Genomic DNA, 20179 nt, shown 5'->3' with positions numbered 1-20179 from the left:
TGATAGAGTTTGGTGAGCAGGAGAAGGCGTCTGCCTGCAGGGAAAGCTGTGCATGTCCATGGTGGAAACCTTGAGGGTCGTGTGTTGATGGCAGAAGGGATGGCACAACTCTGTAGGCACCATATCCTGACCAGCATGGACACGGGGGGCTCAGTGCCCGCTTAATCCCCATCCCCACCACCCTGTTCTTGGCTTAGGAAGCTTCCAGCAGGAAGTGCTGGTGACTATTCTGCTATTAAAATAAAAAGGTAACCCCAGCAAAACCAATGGCAGCCCTGCCAGCATCCCAGCGCCATGTCCTGCTGCCCGGCTGTGCCAGCAGATGGGTCCCTGCTGCCCAGATGTTGTCACCAAGAAGTCTTGTCAGGGGTTGCTGGCCGGGTCTCGTTCTCGCCTGTCAGACTTGACATCTTCAGCGTATAATTAAATGCCAGGACGCGAGCAGTAGAGCAGGTGCATGCTAATGAGGAGATCAATTTTAATTATGATTTTAATTAAACACCCAATCCGGTAGGAAATATGACAAGCAGGCTAGAAATGCAAAATTTCTAATGGGGAAAAAGAACGGCAAGAGAAAGAGGAGATGGCAACAAGGGGCATGAACCAGCAGGGTGCTGGGGATGCAGATTCATTAACGTAGCTCATGGGCAGGGAAAGATGTCCTCAAGCAGGACGGACCTGGCCAGGAGCTCTGCTGGAAGTAGGATGGATGAAACCCCTCCAGGTCTTCATTTTCCCTTTGCAAAGCTTTCATGCTGACCCACTTCCCATCTAAACGTTGGTTTGCCCTAAGTGCAAAACACACGCAAGCTGAAGGATGGTTTGCTGGTGAGGAGCCAGGGCTGACATTTGGGGGCATATCAGTCCATTCCCTCCTTAGCCAAGTCTGCTCTGCACTTGAGCAGCCAGCTCACTGCTGGCTCTGAGCCCTTCAGTGCTGGTTGTGGCTGTGAGCGAATGCTCTGCTCTGCAGGATGCTCTCAGCGCAATCAGAAGACAGAAAGAAGCTGGAAACATCTTATTGCTGCTGCAATGAAGGAAACCCGATGCTCAAAAAAAAAAAAAAAAAAAAAAAAAAACCACCAAACATGTAATGTTCCACTCTTGTTTTCCCACTCCCCTTTTCTGTAGGCCCTATACAAACACGGCGAGGGCAGCCCCATGGAGGCTGCAGGAGTTGGATGTGCAGCGCTGAAAGTGAGGATGATGGGACTGCTCCTCTCTTTAAAAACAGATGTGTCGATTTAGGCTCTGTGGCAGAGCACAGGAGGAGGGGGAAATCAGCTCGATGGCAGCCAGCTGAGAGAGAATGGAACGGAGAAGAGCCAGGGACTTGTGTGCTCGGGTAAACAATGGGGTGTGCAGCCGCATGGCAAAAATAAGCTATAAAGGGAATTACCGCTAAATGGAGGTCTTTGGCAAGAGGCTTCACAGAGGGCTGTGTGGCTGGGGGCTGTGGTTTTGGATCATGGATCAGAGGGAGCGTTTAGGATCCCTCAGTGCACAATCCGTAATCGCAACTGCTCTGGATTAACTCCTGTGCGACCCAGGGCATGCTGCAAGAGAGCAAATCTGTCCCTGATTTCACGTCTCCCCGGAGCAGGGAATCCCCCGCTGTTCCTGCGGTTGATAATTTTCACTGCGCTGCTCATCCACATCCATCTGGCTCCAGCTCTCAACATGTTGCCTTTGCAGCAGTGTGCCTTTAACCCACACATTTGTGAGCCACTTAAATCAGGTTTTTCTCTCCCCAGCATGGGCGCAGGTAGAGCCGCTGAGCTGCCGTCTCATCCGCACCGATGGAGCTGCGGGGCGCGGAGGAGTGGTGGCACGCAGTGGCAGTGGCATGCGGTGACAGTGACATGCCAGCCTGATCCCGTGGAAGGACGAGGAGCTCCACTCGCTCACAGCCCTGGGAGAGGAGAGACAGCGGTAAGTGCCGACTGTCTTGCTGTCTAATCAGGATGGAGCGCTCCCGATTATGTATTTAACATGAGTACAGATGCTGTGAGCAGAGTCTTTAAGCTCATCAGTTATCAGAACTCGCCCCTGGGCCCTGTCCCTCCCCTGATCTCCCCCTAACTCTGCAGAGATATTGATTCGGCTGTTTTTCACTATTACATATTATAAATTGACTTCAGCAACCCCTTTTCCCTAACTAATGAGGCCATTAGCGATGGGGCGTGGGCAGACACACAGTCGACACGAGATCAATCAGATCAGGGGATCAGTTCTGTCTGCTGGGAGCACAGATCCAAAGCATTGCAGTGCCCAATGCCACCATGTCCCTCGGTGGCTGGGGACACAGCACTGTGCCAGCTGCATCCACCACATCCCTATGCGCTGCTGCAGGACGAGAGCAGGGAGCCCAGAGCATTGGTGAGATGGGGCAGGAACTGTAGAGCTCTGTGGATGAATGTGTAATATGGATGGTCATCCAGGAGTGTGCCATTTCCTGGTGCTTTTCTGTGATCTGTTGAACCTTTCTGTGCCATTTGGCTCCCAGCCTTGGGGTCTGAGTTAGGGTGAATGACAAGGAGCTGTGAATGGAGCCATTTGGTTGTGTGCAAGACACACTCCCAACCATTCCCCAAGCCATTCCCCAGTGGGAGAAGCCTTCATCCACACACAGCCCAGACAGCCATTCTCCATTGGGCACTGCTTTTATTGGCTGGCTTGGAACTTGCTTTGTGGATCTCTCCCTCCCGTTTAATTAGCTGCTTTCAGAGCTCAGGCAGGAACCAAAAAAGCACTGCCCAATGTTTTCTACATAGCCTCCCTGCATTTTTACCTTTCACCCTCTGGAAATGTCAGAGCTGCAGGGAATCCACACTGCTTTGTTGCCTGTACTGTTTTAATAACTTTAGGGCTCGCAGTCCTCTGGCGGCTGATCTGCCCACCTCCTCCCGAAGAGGAGAGCACGTGGGGAGATAAGAGCCCATCTGATGTAGAAGAGGCAGGGAACAAGAGCACCACATCTATCTTTAACCCTGCACGTTGGGAGGGTCATTTCATTTAGGCAGGAAGGTATTTTCTGCCACCCGAGCAGCAGAGTCCCATGCACTTTCACACGTCGGCCCAGTAAATCATTCTGGCCAGATAAAAATGAAAGGGACGGTTGGTTACTGAGCTGGGCTGCATTGAAAAGCCCGCGGTTAGGGGGGGTGGGCATGCAGGAGGAGGGGCTGCTGGGGGCACCTCGGCTCACCTCTGGCAGTGGGTGGTTGTTAGCGCTGAGCCACCTCTGCTGCAGGAAGCAATTTGTCTCCGTGCGGCTGACAGGGGCTCCTTTCTTCTCCACTTACTCCTTGCTCAGAAATAAAAGGGGCATCCGCTCACATGAAAAGCAGGGAAGGCTCCAGGTTTCCCTTGTGAGGTCTCTCCCAAGCTGGCACGAACTGGCAATTTGTACAAATGACACTTCCCTGGGAGGAAAAAAAAAAAGGAGAAAAAAAAAAAGAAGAAGAAAGACCCACCCCAGCTTCCAATTTGTGCCTCATCAGTCGGTTCCAGCTCCTCTTCTCCTGACTTTCAACCTAATTTGTGATACTCAGGGTCTGTTCTCTATCTCCCCAGTGGCTGCCACTGTTAAAACAGAACAGCCCCTCCCTGGTGAGGATGGGGACAAGTGGGGATATCTGACTGATGGTTTACTCCTCCAACAGCGGTTTATTTGGCCAACAGTGGTTTATCTGCCCAATAATAGTTTATCTGGCTGCTTGTGGTTTATTTGGTCAGTGATAAATTCTGTACTCCATTGAGGCCATGGCCATGGAATCACAGAATGATTTGAGCTGGAAGGGACCTCAAAGGCCACCTGGTGTATATATGTATATACACATACATATTTATATATATATATATATTTTTGTCCAGAAAAATAATTCTCTGCCACCTGGCCATTAATCCATCCATCCAGCACATCCCATCTACCAGGCTGAGACTCTGCAGGCACAGCCTGCTGCTATCTGTCATGTGTGGCCACGTCACCTGCTGGAATGGGGCTTCTAAAGATGCTGCCTCAGTGGAACGGACATAGTAATTGTAACGATTGCACAGGGTGCCAAATGTCCTTAACATCCCCAGATTTCAGTTCTTCAGTGACATCCACTAAAACTGATCCCTTTGGGAAGCTTTTTCCAAATACCTCGTCAGTGGGCTTGTGCTGTTATCATTCTAACAGGTGGATGTTCATGCTGGTAAAAACACAATGTACATCATGGAATGGTTTGGGTTGGAAGGGAGCTCAAAGGCCGCCTGGTGCCGCTCCCTGCAGTGCACAGGGACACCCACAGCTCCAGCAGTGCTCACAGCCCCAACAGCCTGACCTGGGCTGTCTGCAGGGACGGGGCACCACCGCCTCTCTGGGCAACCTGTGCCAGTGCCTCACCGCCCTCAGTGCCAAACCTTCTGCCTCATCTCCACTCTCAATCTCTTCTCTTGTCGTCTGAAGCCATTTCCCCTTCTCCTATCGCACAGACCCAGCTAAAAAGTCTGTCCCCTTCCTTCTCAGTCCCTTTAGGTACTGAGAGGACCCAGCCCTGGCATCAGCACTTCTCCATGCAGGGACACCCAGGCCAATGAATCCCCATTAGCTCTCAAAGCGGATTAGCTAAACCCTAGCAAACTCCTTTGTGGGTGTTTTTATTCAGTATTAGAGTGGGTCTAATTCGATTTATCTTAATTCACTTACAATTTGCTTATAATTAAACTACAGTGAACCAAGGGATCTGATTTACCCAGCACAGTGAAATCTGATGAGGACTGTGAATCAGCCATCTCAGTTCACTGCACAGTGTATTAATATAAATTGAAATCAATGGTGTTTTACATTAATGCTTTCTTGAAGGTCCATATACGTGCATGTCTGAGAGAGAGCACGGGAGGCATTTGTTTTCAGGGGAAAACAGCAGCTCCTCTGCTTTGTGCTCATGCACCTCACCCAGGGTCAGCTCTTGGGTTTCCTACCCATTCCCCGCATCCCCCCAGACCTTTGCAGAGAACGCACAATCCAAAATTCTCTCAAGTTGGAAGAGAAATGCCGGCTCAGCTGGTGTGCTGTGTGCAATGAGCTGGGATGGGGAGACTTTACCCAGACTGAAAGGAGCTCTGGGCTTTGAGGGCAGATTTCTGGGCATCTTTCTGTGCACAGGACCCTCCCCAGCTACGTTCAGAGCCATGCGCTGGGAAACAGCCCTTACATCCAGAATTACCGAGTTAGGAAGTGACGGGGGGGGGGGGGGGGGAGGGGGAATTTGCATTTAGATACCCTCTCACACTCAGAACGACAAAGGCAGAAGCACCCCGTTGTACAACAATAGTTACAATACATGCCTGAGCAGGGAGGGAAGGCACGCTCCTGAAACTGAACGGCATCCTTTCCCTGCAAATGACCGCAGACGTCTTTATCTCGCACACGAGGCGAGAAGTGAGCATCCTCGCCTGATGCCTCCCTGCCATCAGCGTGTGTGTCTGGCTAAACCCCGTTGCAAGGAGAGCTTATTTCCAGGCAGCAAGTTCCGAACCCTCCTGGAAGAAGCCGCCGAGGGGAAGAGCACAGCTGGGGTCTCTCCCTGCTTTATGTCCCGATCTTTGGGATGCGCATCTCCAGCAGCGACAGTAAATGCGGAGCTCTCAGGAGCTCTGCCCACTCGCCCTGTCGCTCCCCCCAGCCCAGGGCCTGCCCAGGAGGCAAAAGTTTGCTTTGATTTGTAAAATAATCCGCGTAATTAGACAAAAGAGGTAAAGGGAAGGATTTATTCCGACCGGAGCGTCTCCTAAATGGCACTAACACCTGACAAAAGGGGGTCATTATCACAAGATAATGGACCTTGTCAACATTAAGCTCTCTTAGGACGCAATTCAACACACTCAATTATCTTCTAATCAGGGCCATTTTGTCAGAGGTTATTGCCCTAAGGAAGCAATTAGATTATATATACGTCATTAATATTTTATGGAGAAATCGTTCACATCAAAGTGTCAGATACCTGCTCAACTTCCTTCCCCGCACCCCGGGTACCGGGCACAGAGCAACGCTGGGTCCCAAATCCCAGAGAGAACGTGAGCGTCGGAGCTGCTCTCCAAACCCACCTCCTGTCGGCTGCCTGTGTCTGCGCTCTGAAGTTATTTTTAATGCTTTGAGTTATATTTAACTCGAGCCGTAATAGTTTGGCACTTAGAAACCTCCCTGTTTTATTAAGTAAGGCATTTGGGTACTTGTAAGTAGACCTAGTTGGAAAAGGGAGCTGCAGAAAATTGTGGAGAAAGTGATTTATATATATATATATATATATATAAATGTATGTATGTATATATATATTATGTATATATATATGTATGTATGCACATATGTGTGTGTGTGTATATATATATATATATATTTGTCCAGAAAAATAATTCTCTGCCACCTGGCCATTACTCCATCCATCCAGCACATCCCATCTACCAGGCTGAGACTCTGCAGGCACAGCCTGCTGCTATCTGTCATGTGTGGCCACGTCACCTGCTGGAATGGGGCTTCTAAAGATGCTGCCTCAGTGGAACGGACACAGTAATTATAACGATTGCACAGGGTGCCAAATGTCCTTAACATCCCCAGATTTCAGTTCTTCAGTGACATCCACTAAAACTGATCCCTTTGGGAAGCTTTTTCCAAATACCTCGGCAGTGGGCTTGTGCTGTTATCATTCTAACAGGTGGATGTTCATGCTGGTAAAAACACAATGTACATCATGGAATGGTTTGGGTTGGAAGGGAGCTGAAAGGCCGCCTGGTGCCGCTCCCTGCAGTGCACAGGGACACCCACAGCTCCAGCAGTGCTCACAGCCCCAACAGCCTGACCTGGGCTGTCTGCAGGGACGGGGCACCACCGCCTCTCTGGGCAACCTGTGCCAGTGCCTCACCGCCCTCAGTGCCAAACCTTCTGCCTCATCTCCACTCTCAATCTCTTCTCTTGTCGTCTGAAGCCATTTCCCATTCTCCTATCACAACAGATCCCGTTAGAAATTCTGTCCCCTTCTTTCTTATAGCTCCTCTTTAGACACTAAAAAGAGTGAAGAGTGAACTTAATAAAGGGAAAATAAAATAACTCATAGCATTACAAACTGTTGCAATATTCCTGCATCTTTCAGATTTATGCATGGTTAACAGAGAATTCAGCTTCCCATTGCCTTGCTCCATGATGAGTTCACTCTCCCACGCTCCTGTACATATTGTGGCTGAGTAGTGATCATAAAATCATAGAATGGCTCAGGTTGGAGGGGAGCTCAAAGCCCACCCAGTGCCACCCCCGGCCATGGGCAGGGCTGCCCCCCACCAGTTCAGGCTGCCCAGGGCCCCATCCCACCTGGCCTCGAGTGCCTGCAGGGATGGGGCACCCACAACATCTCACCCAGCCCTTTGCTCCCTCTGACGGACTGATAGGAGCCCTGTCCAACAAAATAAAACTCCTTGAGAAGCAGCAACAGAGTTTCAGGCAGTGCACATCTCTGCAGTGTTTGCAGATCCTTGGGACATCGTGGTGCAGAGCATTTTCCAGGAGCTGGAGGTGCAGAGAAATCCTCCTCACTGCTCTCTATCTCATAGATGCAAAAGGCAAGTGTTTCACGTTAATGGGGATTGACATATGGTGGGATTATTTTTTTAAGTAGTTCTTCTCGTTCCCTAGGCAGTTTTGATGTGAATATTAATACTAACATAATTTCACGATGATTAGAGAACACAATTAGGGGCTATTAATAATGACACAAATAATGACATTTAAGGCCCCATTTTCATGTGAGTAATACTCTGTCTGGTGGTATTTAAACAGCTCTGTCTAGCACAATTACCGCGGAGCCAAGGTGCAACCACATAATCGCAGTATCAGTCATACAGCTCCATGTGAGCTCCTGCTCCCTGAGCCATGGGAACACAAAGCAAAATGATGCCGTAGCACGAGCACGTCGTGGTACCAGGAATGACTGTGCTTTCAGATCCACTCCAAAGCTGGTGTTTCAATGAGAACCCCCCCAGCAAATCCTGTGCGGTGCCATTTGGATCCCACCGACCTCCTGCACCCCCTGAATGGAGCTGGTCTGGCTTAGCTCCACCGAATTTGGGCACTGACAGCACCTTCTTTCTTTTGCAGTATGCTTGTTGTCAACATCAGGCCCTTGAAAGTGGCCGTGCTGTGCTAACACGAGTTAATGCAAACCTCAGAATCAATTCTTCACTCCCTGAAGAAAATCCCCCTGCTTTATGCAACAAGAGCTGTAGTAATGAAAATGGCTGCATGTTTCTGTTAAAAAAGCAGGGAAAGGGGAGGGAAGGTGTTCCATGTGCTGCAAGTATCCAGTGAGGGAGGGTCAGCAGAGCTGTGCCACCCCTCCCCTACTGTTGGTGCTGGCACTCACCCTCTCAATTACAAACTCCCATTAATTTAAGCCCTCAAACACTTCAAACCCTATAAACCAAGTTTCCACCGAGAAGGCTGTGGGGAGACCTCATTGTGGCCTTCCAGTACTTGAAGGGAGCACATAAACAGGAGGGGGTACGGCTGTTTGTGAGGTTGGGTAGTAAGAGGACAAGGGGGAATGGTTTTAAACTGAGACAGGAGAGGTTTAGGTTGGATATTAGGAGGAAATTTTTCACCCAGAGGTGGTGAGGCACTGGAACAGGTTGCCCAAGGAGGCTGTGGATGCCCCATCCCTGCAGGCATTCAAGGCCAGGCTGGATGTGGCTCTGGGCAGCCTGGGCTGCTGGTTGGTGACCTGCACACAGCAGGGGGTTGGAACTGGCTGAGCACTGTGCTCCTTTGCAACCCAGGCCTTTCTGTGATTCATTCTATGATTCCACAACAAGAAAGTTGTGCTCCTGAAGATCACAAGCACTGACTCAGCAGTTCAGGCTGTGTTTGCTTGGATCCCAACCTGATGCTGCTCCCAGGCTGTGTGTGCAGGAGTCCCCAGGCAGCGGTGCAGCAGCACGCTCCATTTGTTAGGCACTGTGCACACCTATAATTCATACGTACAATGTGCCACAATAAACCAAGCATTTTCATTAAACTCTTAAGACAAACAGCTTCGGGCCATCCTGCATTTCAATATGCATACAAACATCTCAGTAAAATTCTGCTCATTCAGACTTACCGTTTAAATTCACATGAAGCATTTTCATATGATTGGGCGCTCCATTTTGCATGCGTGGTGGTGCCTGCAGTTGTTTTGTAGTGCGAAGGCTCATGCATGTACCTGGAAAGGAAGGACTCTGCAGTCCCACAGCCCAGTGTACAGGCAGGAATGGGTCTTCAGTGGGCATCAGTAACGGAAACAGCTTTGCAGGCATGGCCAACAGACCTCTTGCAATTTGTAGGCTAAGATTTCCCAAAAATCAAATCCCACAGAATGGTTTGAGTTGGAGGGGACCCTCAAAGGCTGCCTGGTGCCACTCCCTGCAGTGCACAGGGACACCCACAGCTCCAGCAGTGCTCACAGCCCCAGCAGCCTGACCTTGGTTGTCTCCATCACCTCTCTGGGCAGTCTGTGCCAGTGCCTCACCACCTAAATTTTTATTGGCTTCAAAGGATTCTCCTCATACAAAGGCATGGGTCCACTTACACTGGATCCATTATCATGGGTTCATCCACTTTGAAGTTTTTCAACTGAGACAGAGTTTTGCAAGATGAGAGATGGAGAATTTTGTGGGAATGTAGTTACTTGAGGGTCTCTCCATTTGGACTCCACTAAGACAAGGAGTAACTTTGGACTGTTCTGGAAAAATACCTTAAGTCCTTGCTGATGTTACAGGAATGAGTCACAGGTTCTTCTGGACAGGCTGCACAGCCACTCTCCAGCACAGGGAAGAGCACACAGCTTCAGAGGGAACAAAGGCCTGAAATGGTGCTGTTATTTGGGCAAGATAAGGAGCAGAATGCTTCCCTGCAGGCACTGAGGGCCAGGTGGGATGGGGTCCAGGGCAGCCTGAGCTGGTGGGGGGCAGCCCTGCCCATGGCTGGGGGTGGCACTGGGTGGGCTTTGAACTCCCCTCCAACCTGAGCCATGCTGTGACCCAATGACTCTATGAAATAGTTGGGGACATGGCTTGACAACAGGCAGCAAACGCCACCGAGCAAGCTATTAAACCTTAATCAAACAATGCAGAAGGCTATGGAGATAATACTAAAATTTAATGAGCCAGTCTCATTGGCTTCCCGGAAGAACTGTATTACAGTAAATGTGTTGCTTGTGAAAGGGCTCTGACTTTCAGATATCAGCACAAACCCTCCTCGGTCTTTGTTCACCAGGAGGAATGGTGTGTGAAGTAGTTCATTATGTCTGGTTAGATGAGGGGCTGCTCCCTCCTCCCGCGGGCCAGATACTGATTGTTTCTGTCACTTGCTCATCTTCCCCAAGTTATTTATTGCAGAATTCTGTCTTCTGCTTTAGAGCACAGAAACTGAAAGCCTTCACAGCGCCTGGCATAAGTGCAGAACATCTTTGACTAATTGGGGTGTTAAATGGGTTTAAGCAGCCTGTCTCCATCTGCAGTGAGCTGTGCCTGGGGTAACCATCGTCCCTGCTAAGGGGCTCAGCTGCCCCTCTCCCTTGTGCCCCCTAACTCTTCTTACTGTCCTCCAGAAAGCTCATGCTGATGTGAAAATGGGGTTGTTGCACAGTTTGGGGTTTCTTAAAGCACAAAACCAGCTCCTAAATCTAAGCCACTTTTGCCCCTGTAGCAGATATGCTAAGAAAGGGCTTGAAACGGTGATTGAGCACCTGGTGGGAAGGCAGGGCCAAGCTAGGGGAGATCAGGTGCATGCAACGAGGTCTTCTCAGACCTCATTTAAGGGTTGGCAGTGGGAGCAAGGGTGATTTGCTGGAGATCCTTGCCTGCCTGAGGCTTTCTAAGGGTAAGCAGATATTTTTACTTTGTTTCTCTGTCTGTGGTTGCTGTATTTGGGCATCTCCTCACTTGCTGCAGCCTATGACTTTGCTATTCCACTATCATTGTCATGTTTTCCATCACATTATAGCATTACAGCCCCCAACCTTGCAGTTGTGACAAACACCATAGCCAGCTGCTGGGCAGGCCTGAAGATGTGGGGTGGCAGTTCCCCCGAGGAAGGCATTTTTTTCCCTCCCAACACTGCATTTGCCTCCATTCTCCTGCAAAGAGGCTTTGAGGTTCGTAGAATTGCAGACTTATTAAGGTTGGAAAAGATCAGTAAGCCCAACTGTTGACCCACCACCACCATGCCCACCAAACCACGTCTCTTAGCCCTGCTACAGTGGGGTTCCTGCACCTTATTGCTGTGGATATCCACAATACAGCATGCAGGTTTTGGACAGGCAGAAAGGAAAAATAACATAACTGGTTTTTGTTGGGTTTTCTTTTTTTTTCCACCCAGAAACTTGTTCCATCTCCCAGTTTAGGATGCAAGCAGCATAGCATTGAGAACTGTACAGCTGCATGGAGCAATTCAAAAATTGTCTTGTTGGACTACAATGTGCCAATTTCTCAAATTTACAGCCATTTTCAGTATTACAGCTTGTGGCACTGAAGCCAGGAGGATTTTCTTCAGGGAGCAAGAATTGATTCAGAGGTGACCATTACTGCACGCTACCACAGCATGGCCCCTGTTAGGGTGGGGTGGGAGGTATTAAGCACAGGAAAGGGGAGGCTGTAGCCACCAGATTTCATGGGACCAGAGGGTGATACCTGGATGCTGCGGGAAACTGGAGGGCAAATCCCCCTGTTGTTTCACCCTGTCTAGACAGAGCAGGGCTGGCAGCATTTCCTGGGCCATTTTAATATGCCTAGTTGAACTCAAGGCTTAGGGAAGTAAATTAGTCCTTGGGCTGCAGCCAGGTCCCTGGTACTCTTGTGTTCTGCAGAAATACAGCTAATTTAGGGGCAGACTGCAGGGATGCTTTGGGGTGCTGGGCTTGGGGTGAAAGCCAGACTGGTCCCATGGTATGCATGCAGAAGTTGGGGCTGCGGGTGGGTTTGGCCACTGGTGGGTGCAGTCCTGTTTGCATCCCCGAGCTGAGGTTTATTTATGTGATAGGATAATGCAGTCTACTGTTCCACTAATGTGGGCTTTCCCAAAAATCCCCTGTAACAGCATTTCTGGGCAGTAGCTGGCCCAGCTGGGAGCTGCTGTCACTGTGAGCAACACCCACAGGGTTCGTGGCAGTGTCTGGCAGGAAGGAGCATCATGGCTGTGCATTTTGCTGCTAGTCTGTGGAACCTGCTTTGGGGCTGCTGTGGGGTTTTCTCTGACCCCCCTCCCCATGTTCCACCTCATTATCATTTAAAAACTTGGTATTATTTGCAAACTTCGCAGTTCCTGCTGACAAGATGTGCTCTGCTCGTGGGGGTGGTACAAGGGCTGCAGCCACCCCTGGGGCTGCATCTGGGTATGGGGACTGTAGGGTGGGTGGGTGGCTGATATAATGGGGTGGGGGCTGACTGGGAGCTGTAGTGAGTGTGGGGTGCAGCAGGGAGGGGGCACTTGTAATGCTAAGTGCTGACAGGACGTCGCTGTCAGCGTGATGTTCTGCCTTGATGAGCCTTCATATATAAAGATATTTAATGAATTAGTTAATTAATGACTGGAGTCTGATTGATGGATCATACGGAGTTCTCAGCAGGGTGAGCCTGACCCTGGGATATTGCTGCTGTTGCTTAAATGCATCCCCTCTCTGGTCCGAAGCACTCTGTGTTCTGGCAATTTGCATGCATTAAGTGTAGCTCCTTAATAGGATGTAATGTTAGCGAAAAGCCAAAAGCATAGCAGCTGTAACTTAAAAGACAGCCCCATTACTGCAAGCCTTATAATTAGGGTAAGAGGGAGACTTGCGCTGCCATATGTTAAACTCTTTTGAGGTTAATAGCTCTGTAAGATTTTGCAATTTAAAAAAATTAGTCTTGAGGAAAGATGACAAGGCGCGCCAATGAGGCTGTTGGGATGGGGCTGGGGCAGCTCTGCCCCACTGCAGCCTCAGCTCTGTGCTCTGGGGATGGAGGTGCTCGTGGGCATCCTGTGCTCTGGCTTGTTGTCCCCCAGCTGCTCTGTACAAATCCTGCTCTCTCTCCCATTTGCAGGTCAGGGCTCTGTGCTGGTACAAAGTCTGCATGGGGATAGCTGCTCTGTATTTCTCCTGGCCCTGGGGGGAGGCTTATGTTGCAGGGGTAGTCACACCTCTTGCATTTTCCTTCTTAGCTGCTCTCCTTCCTTTCCTCTGTCCTGTCGGCAAATTATTCTACCTTACTAGCCTCTCAATTTCCTCATCCATAAAACTGAGACTAAAAATGTACTTGTTAAGGGCATCGCAGGGCCTTCCTGTATCTACAAGGGCTTTGAAGTCCTCTTGTTAAAAGTACCGTGGAAGTGCAAGTCGTGTGTTATTGTGGTGACGTGAGGTGGGTGGCTATCAGGCAGCAGCCGAGCTCTGGGATATCGATGGTGGGCTGAGCACCAGGCCTCCAGTGGCACTGATGCTGGCAGCTGATGCTGCTTGGCCCAGGTGAGGAATTCAGTGGGTGCTGGCTTGTTTTTTTTCATTTGCCAAACAGCTGGGAAAAATAGCCCTTATAAATAGTCAGGTGGAATAAGGTGGGGGTGACCTGGGCAGCCTGAGCTGGAGGTGGCAGCCCTGCCCATGGCAGGGGGTTGGAACTGGGTGGTCTTTAAGGTCCTCTCCAACCTGAGTCATTCTACGACTTGGCTTGGGGAAGGTTATGCATGAAGCTTTGTTACAGAGGCTGTCCTTCTGCAGCTGTATGAGGATGTCAGTGGCCCCAGAAGGTGAGGATGGATAATGGTGCTGAGCTCAAGCCAGACAGCCCTGCTAAATATTTATGTTCTCTGCTACAATTGCAGGAGATTTTAAGGTCATCCTGAAATCGCTTTAACAGTTCCTTCCCCCCCTCCTCCCCTTATGAATGTGTTTAATTGCTTTCTTGTTTAAATGCATCAAGATTCCCTGATATGCTGGTAGTCCGTTTGGTGCACCTGTTCTCTTCAGGGAAGCTGGAGAAACTGAAAAATTATTTTGAAACTGAAGATTATGGCTGTATTTGGGGGAAGGTGTGAGATTATTAAATCCTTTCCATTAGAGTTGGAGTGTCATGAAGTTTAGTGATGATGCTGAGTACAGGGCTGTGTTCCAGCTTTGTGAATTCATGTTTTCTTTCACCTGTTGGGTGAAGATGCTTCTGCTTTTCAAATCTTTCATGCTACTCGGGTATCATTCTGCTGGGAGACTTCCTGAGCACTTTCTGAGGCATTTGGGTGCAATGTTTGGATTGCTCCTTGGGAGATTTAATTTTGGGGACCCTTATGTGGTCTGATATCTTGAGCAGGTTTTAGTTCTGTGTGGTGCTTGGCATGGCAGAGTTAGGTCTGTTGTGCTATAGCAATTTCCATGTAGGTGATAAGCACAGTCTACCCCTCAGGAACAGGCTGCAAGCTGCCTTTTTCCTTTCCCCATTGTGTGCTCCTATGTCAAAGGCAAAATCGCCATCTTTGGATCAATAACAAAGCCATTAAAGTGCATCTTCAATTTCAGTGCATGATGCTGCTGCGTTCATCACTCCATTGGAAACTGTCTTATAACAAGTTCATTTCTTCTTGTAGTGGGGAAATACTTCACTGTCTGGTCTGCACTTCTCAGGCTGACCATCAGATGGTTGATCCCAGAGCAGGGAAGAGGTTGGTGAGAGAGATTTTTGGAGCCAAGCAGATACAGGGCTGCAAGTTTCCAGTGTAAAGGAGGATCTGCCAGCTTGCTCATGCTTCAAAACACAGCTGCACTTGGGGCAGCAGCAGTGCGAAAGTATAAATAACTCGCTTAGACTTCTCTTGCTCAAGGGGACTTACACATTTGCAAGCTTATCTAAAGCATGACTCTCCTACACAGGAGCATGAAAAGCCCTTCATTCCCCTCTTTCACGTTCCCCTGAGAAGTCTGTCCAGGCTGTCATGCTTCCAGGGAGCAAGCTGGATTGGAAGGTTTGAGGGCTCTGTATCACTTCACTATCCCTTTCATCCCTAGCTCAGCATTTATAATATGCTCTCCCTGCACATGGCATCCAAAGCAGAGCTCCTGCCCTGTCCAGGTGGGACTCAATCTGCAGCACTGCTCCTATCTAGGATCCTCCCCTGAGCTCAGCAAAGACCACAGAGCCAGGGCGCCCACTGCTCTCAGCCACCAGCTTTCTGTCCCTGCAGCTCTTGGCCTTAATAGCACAACAAGGTGTAGGATGTGGGTTTGGGGGACTGCTCTGATTCCAGAGCTCACGGTGGGGCTGGGATCTGCACCCTGGCACAGTGAGAGGCTGGCAGTGATGAGTGAGGACAGTGAGCATAGTGGGGGAAGCAACGTGGGAATCCATCTTCTGGCTCTGGTTAAATAATGATTGTGTTGTCTAGACAGCAAAGAAATATCCTTTAGATACTGTGACAGAAAACCTTATGGATGCTGTCAAACATGTCCTTAGCTTCTATGGGCGCAGTGCTGATGGAGCTCCCTCTGGGAGGTGAAACAAATGACCTCTCCATCCATGCCTGTTGCCTCATCCCTGCCCAGGAGATGGCAGAACCTGAAGGACATGGGAATTCCAGAGCTGGTGCTGCCACTGAGAATAGCCCAGAGCAGTGCAACTCTGGGCACTGCTGAGCCCTGGGCTCGTGTTGCAGGGGTGGGCGTTGCAGTGGCAGCTGTTCCATCACCCCGTTCCTGCTGTGCTCGCCCTGCAGAACAATGGGGTTATGCTGCTTTGAGCAGGCCAGGTGTCCCCAGTGGTGTGCGGTGGGCATAGTGGTCTTTCTCTCATCATTGGTGCCTTCTGCTTGCTGTTTTGTCTTCATCCCTCCAACCAGCAATATCCCAGCTGTGCTGAATGCTAAATACTGCTCTGACCTCAAATTCCATCTAAATTTCCTCAGATACTGTATGCCGAGCAGCAGTTTAGTTCACAATTCCCCTTGCAAGCAGAGGGGAGTGGGGGATGTTGAATAATGCTTTTTACCATTTCTATACCTCTTTGCACCAGAAGGTTTCCAAGCCCTTTGCAAATAGATATGAAGAAGGCAGGTGAGGATTAGTGTTCTTGCTTAGCAGATATACACAGAGAAAGCTGAGCAGAGGCAGCTGGGTGTGCACAAGGACACGCACAGGGGTCCGCACTGGGGCGTGCATGCAGCTGCACGATGGGTTTCCTGTGGTCCTCTCCTGATGGTCCCATAACAGCCTGTGCCACTGCTTGGGTTTTTTGGGATGCAGGTTCCTTGGTATTTGTCCTGCAAGCAGCAATTAGGAGCTGCTTTCAGGTGTCCTGGAGGACAGAAGTGTCTGAACAATTAGCTCCCAGGCAAGCCCAGCATCCTAGACATGTCTTCTGCCTCTTGGTTCCAAACACTGGGACTAGGAATCCTTAAATACAGAAGAACTTGTCATGTTTTCTTTCCTCTAGTTTTATTTCACTCTTTAAATTATTTAATTGATTAGTCCTTGCTTAATATATATTCACATTAAGCTGGTTTCCACAGTAACAACCAAAACCGAAACCCAAAGCTTGGAGTTGTGTTTGAGTAAATAATGCCAAATAGCGTCTTAGAATATTTAATTAAATGCCCCTTTTATCTTTATTTTCTGTGAATCTCCTGTAAACAGATTATATGGAAACATGATCAGCAAAGAAACCAGTAGGGGAGGGACATCCTTCAGGTGGGACACTGGGGTGGGTGCAGAGCCAACCCTGCAGCCTCTGGTTTGCTGGCAAAATTGCTCTTGGGCAGAGCAACTCCTCCACATCCTGCAAAGTGCACGTCTGTGACTGCATCCCGTGGTGTCTGTGTACAACACCACGTGGCTGTTGGCTTGTGTTCAATTTGTGACCTGCAGCAGCCCCGAACTTTCTGCAGTCCTGGCTTGCCAGCAATACCTTATGAGTTAATTAGATTCCCTGGACTTTTTGATCACGCTTCCAGTTTATCAGAATCGCTATTGATCCTCAGCTTATCCTCCAGTGTACTGCCAGCCCTGGTGCGGGGTCATCTGCAAGTCTAATAATTCTTTCTATTCCATCATTTAGGTCAGGAATGAAAACACCAACTAGTGCTAGATGTTGGCCCCCAGCATATCCCTGGCACATACATCCTTCTGTTTTGACAGCAGACCATAGGTAAGTACTCTTTGCATACAGTAATTTATCCCTTGGTATAAATGCATTCTCTGGTAGCAGTTTGAGTGATGTGTTTTTGCACCTATGAGAACTCATTGCTCCTGAAGTAGTGCTGTTATGGCAGAGCAGCAGTCAGCTCTGGGGCACAGCGAAATGGGAGCTGTGTGCCTTGCAAAGGGCTGACCTAGATGGGATGGCTCACACCGAGAGCACTGTGGGACTGTTGGCAACGTGTCTGGTCTCGTTAGGCTTTCTAATCACAGTCCTGTGCCATTAGCTTGGTTCACCAGGAATATTCCTTGAAGCTGTGTGGAACAAAGTAGAGCATCAGAGTTTTCCAAAGTGCTGAAGCCAAAGGGCTTCCTCCCCACTTAAATGCCCCACAGAGGAAAAAAGAGGGCAGCAAGACCTGTGTCTTTGGAGTGGGAGACAAGAAACTGTGCTGTGTTCTGTCCCTATTTCGCCTCTCCATGCGTAAGTCAGGGCATGCTATTGCACATGCAGCATCGAGATGAAGAATTTGGATTTGGCTTGGTCACTTGGAGCTGACCTGCTTGTAGGCACTGAAAATTTGTGTGAAAATCTGGCCCCACGCCTCCCAAAGCAAAGGGGACAATCCCAGCACCTGGCCTTGTAGGTATCAGCTGCAGCCAGGAGAGAAAGTAGGGTTTGTTCCACTCTCCGTTGCCCTAAATAAGAAAGAATTGTAGGGATTTCGCTTTTAGAGACCCCCACATCAACTTCTCTTCCACAGAATGTTGAGGGAGAGGAGGAAGAGGTTTGGGGATAGGGAAGGACTTCAGCAAGCACGCTGTGGTTGTACTTCGAGTCAGACACAGAGGGAAGTGTGGAGGTTGTTTCAATAACACCGTGTTACAAGTCAGGAACAGGGCTGTCTGGGGGCAGCTTTTAGCCTCTCTTATCCCTCGTGCTGCCGTGGGGAGCGAGAGGTTTAACACTGACAATATTGTCAACCTGCAGTAATTATCTTGGTTAACCTCTAGGCAGATCAATTATCCCTTCTGACAAGGAATATAATATTAATACCCAGTTGTGTCGGTTTACTTACAATAGCTCTTTGGTACTTTTCCATAGTATCACTACACATCTTAATCAGATGGTGAGTGGGCTTAATTAGCCGAAGTATAGGTTTTATTTTTGATTTCTATGACTACTTAATCTAATGGAAACACATTATCTGCTCTAAGGTCTGCAGTTTTCCATTTGTAATTATTGCTGCTCTTAATTGATGGTGCATCAGGGGTTGTGGCTGCAATATGGGAGTTGAAATATGTCGCCTTTCTTGAGTACAGCTCCTGGTATGTTACTGCTGAAGTGTCTCTGACCCCACGGGCTTAAGCAGATGGGCTCCTGGTTTTGACTTGGGGGATACCTGGCTTCTGTCAAAGGAAGGGGGGAAATTCTTTGGAGCAATGGAACGCATAGCAGCTGTCAAGCAGAAGAGACTCATTGGAAAGTTTCTCGTGTTGTTTCATGGTGGAGCTCAGGCGGTTACAATGCCTGCCTATAGGATCTGGAAGCTGTTCAGGTAATGGAAGCAAACCAGCTTATAAATTTTCCAAAATGAGGCCTGGCATTTATGACTAAAACTTCACATTTCAGGACATGCAGATGGTGAGGCAAGAACAGCTTGGAGGGATGGGCTAATATAAAATTATTAATTGTAGCGATTTTTTGCACCTTTTTTTTTTCCTAAACAAGTGCTCTGGGCTCCTGTTCCCACAGGGCTTTGGGAAGGGCTGGGTGTCAGGTGGGCTTTTTTGATGTTGTGACACCGGATTTGTTATTTACAAGTCCTTCATGGCTGCAGTTTGCGAGGCTGCATGGCTCAGCCCCTCCTGCCTGCCCTGCAGAGAAGGGAACCTGCCCCATTGGTGGGGCTGGCAGAGCCATGATGCATAGTGACACGCAGCACTGTCTGAGATGTACCCGAATATATCTGCTTGTGAAGAGCGTTTTGCAACTCCAGCATCTTCTTGAGTTTGGGGTGTTGCCTTTTCTAGCTTCTGCCAGCAGAGGGAATGTATGCAAATGTGCCAAATCCTCGTTTTCTCCTCTGTTCGTTTCGATTTAAGGCACACGGAGTAGCTGCGGAGCAGGCAGGTGCTGGGTGTTACCTCTTGGGCCACATCAGCCTGCATGCAGGACCCCATGCAAACAGCAGTGGTGCTGGGAGGCAGTTTGTTTTACAAAATATTTGCGCCGATTCCTTTGTGCCTGACCTGCTTCGGTGACAAGGAGAAGCTGAAGACTCTTCCCCAACCTCTTACAGGGTGACTGATCAGATAATGTTCTCTAAGCAAATGCACAAATAACATGAATTGGGGTTGGCACTGAGCAGCGAGGTGTAAAAAAAGCAATTTGAGGTGTTCTGAGAAAATGCCAGAGCCTCTGAGATGTGATTGCTTGTCGGGAAGCCATGCCCGGAGCACAGAGCTGCTGCAGTGCTGGGAGTGTGGCTGCAGGGAGAGCAGAAGGGGATGTGGGGACAAAGCACACAGCTGAGGGGGGAGGATGAATCCTGACCCCCCCCCCTTTGCAGTCCTCAGCTGCTTGCTCGGTCTCCCTCAGTCCTCAGCTGCAGGAATTGGCTTCCGAGCTGTGAACTGCTCAGGGCAGGGATGCACAGCACTGAGTGCGATGGTGTGAGAGCAGGAGCTGCTGCGGGCAGCGTTGGGAGGGCAGTGGCTGTTGGAACAGGGCAGGAGCTGTTTGTTTCTCCTTTGGATCAGTGGAGTGGCAGGTTCAGCAGAGCTGCTGTCGCCTGCTGGTTCTCAGTGACAGGTGTGGCTCTGTGCTCAATGCCATTCCCTCTGCAGCTGGAGGTGCGTGTGTGCACTGCTTTCACTCTGGACTTGTTCCTTATCGATGCCCAGTTTGGCCCCGCTTGGAAAAACCAGTCCACCTGCAGCTTCATTCAGAGCATGCAGCTTTGCATACTTTCCCCATCCTCCAACCCCTTGTGCTCCAGCGCTGCCATTCCCAT

At 49.4% G+C, this 20179-nt stretch overlaps 1 long non-coding RNA gene across 1 annotated transcript; it reads right to left on the bottom strand.

The window, feature by feature from the left end:
- Window positions 1-511: 511 nt before the first annotated feature.
- On the bottom strand, window positions 512-6116 carry LOC104914360 (uncharacterized). The gene is made up of 3 exons (XR_795984.3): window positions 5991-6116; window positions 3209-3425; window positions 512-1912 (listed from the first exon to the last, which is right to left on the bottom strand). It is a non-coding gene; the product is annotated as an uncharacterized LOC104914360 (long non-coding RNA).
- Between the last annotated feature and the right edge of the window lie 14063 nt (window positions 6117-20179).

Source organism: Meleagris gallopavo, chromosome 26, assembly GCF_905368555.1.
Source record: "Meleagris gallopavo chromosome 26, MGAL_WU_HG_1.1, whole genome shotgun sequence".
Taxonomy (NCBI): Eukaryota; Metazoa; Chordata; class Aves; order Galliformes; family Phasianidae; genus Meleagris; species Meleagris gallopavo.
This window is presented reverse-complemented; position numbering and strand designations above follow the sequence as displayed.